The sequence below is a fragment of the Trachymyrmex septentrionalis genome, unplaced genomic scaffold, assembly GCF_001594115.1.
Source record: "Trachymyrmex septentrionalis isolate Tsep2-gDNA-1 unplaced genomic scaffold, Tsep1.0 scaffold62, whole genome shotgun sequence".
NCBI classification, from domain to species: domain Eukaryota; kingdom Metazoa; phylum Arthropoda; class Insecta; order Hymenoptera; family Formicidae; genus Trachymyrmex; species Trachymyrmex septentrionalis.
This window is the reverse complement of record NW_017305800.1, coordinates 2,045,397-2,046,750: the sequence shown is the minus strand read 5'-3', so window position 1 is coordinate 2,046,750 and position 1,354 is coordinate 2,045,397. Positions and strand designations below refer to the sequence as shown.

The 1,354-nt window shown below is 40.5% G+C and overlaps 1 protein-coding gene across 1 annotated transcript in view; it reads left to right on the top strand.

Annotated features, from left to right (window-relative positions):
• LOC108752849 (CCR4-NOT transcription complex subunit 6-like) overlaps positions 1-1,354 on the top strand; it is a 530,007-nt gene that overhangs the window by 500,040 nt on the left and 28,613 nt on the right. The gene's annotated exons all lie outside the window — the stretch shown is intronic.

The window sequence follows — 1,354 nt, the reverse complement described above, 5'->3', positions numbered from 1 at the left end:
AAAGGCCACGCGGCGCGCCTGCCTTCCCTCGTGTCGCGATATTGAACTCCGTTACTTGGGTCGTTACTTAAAGCTTAACACCGAGTTGCATTTGTGCCTGTATGAGATCGTTGACTACGTTTCGCCATCAAATTAACGAAAACCATTTCGTAAAGCGCGCGATCACGTTTGAAACGAAATATCTGTTTCAGAAGTAAAATATCAAGAGATTCACTCTTTTCGTCTTTGATAGCCCCAGAAAATGATGACAAGGATATGTATATATATTAAGCTCACGTCTCCTTTGCATTTCTTTGATTTTAGTAATCATGTTATATCTCTGTAGTATTTTCCTGATCTTATATTTCCTAAAGCACTTACTGCGATATCAGTACCTTTGAAGATGTATAAAACATATTTTTTAAATTAACGAATCATCTTCTGAAAGGATATATTTTCGGTCTCTCCCAATGTAAATCTAAAATACAAGTACTATAGCTACACTTCTACTTTAGATAGTTACATTTATTCCGCTGAAACACATTTTCTCGTTGAAAATGGAAGAATCAGAATTTTCTGGTTAAATTTATTAGAATTCTAGTCGAGATAATTCCGATTGATACGCAATACTTCTGGTAAAATCTACTAGAATTCTTATTTTCTTTTTACCAGAAAAATTATATCAATCAAAATTCTAGTTTGTTCAAAATTAGAATTCTAATAGATTTAATCAGAAAATTTCGATTCGTACATTTTCCACTAGAATTACTGTTCGATCCAACCAGACCATTTTTCTCAGCGTATCGCCTTTAAATTGTTACTCAGATGTGAACAATTTAACAGAGATTCCGAAATGAAATAGTTATTAGTATTATTTTAATCACACCTACGTTCAAACTTGTCGTACTTTATCTCTTAAAAAGCAGAAGCCAAAAACAGATACTAAATAGTAATGATACATTCACTGAAGATTCGCAGAAATCCTACCTGTACACGTTTATCCTCTCTTATCCCAATTTTCCGAAGCAAGGGACTTGCACGAGGATATCGTCCAGGGTGAATCGCGTAAATTCGCCTTAACGTACCCCGGGTCTGGACGATAGAGGCACCTTGACCATCGGTCAACGCCGACGAGTTTCGCAGCCCCGGGGCGCGCGCGTTACCGCGTCGCGCCGCATCCCGCCATCGCCGACGGCTGTATACCGCACCATCTGGACAGATTTATTGCACGACACACGGGCGGCGGCGGCGGCGGTCGAGGTAGCAGGAAGAGGGTGAAAGAGGAAGAGAAAGCGCACACCGACAGAGAGAGAGAGAGAGAGAGAGAGAGGGGTACAAACGGCTGGCTGGCTGGATAGCTAGATGGTTGGCTGGT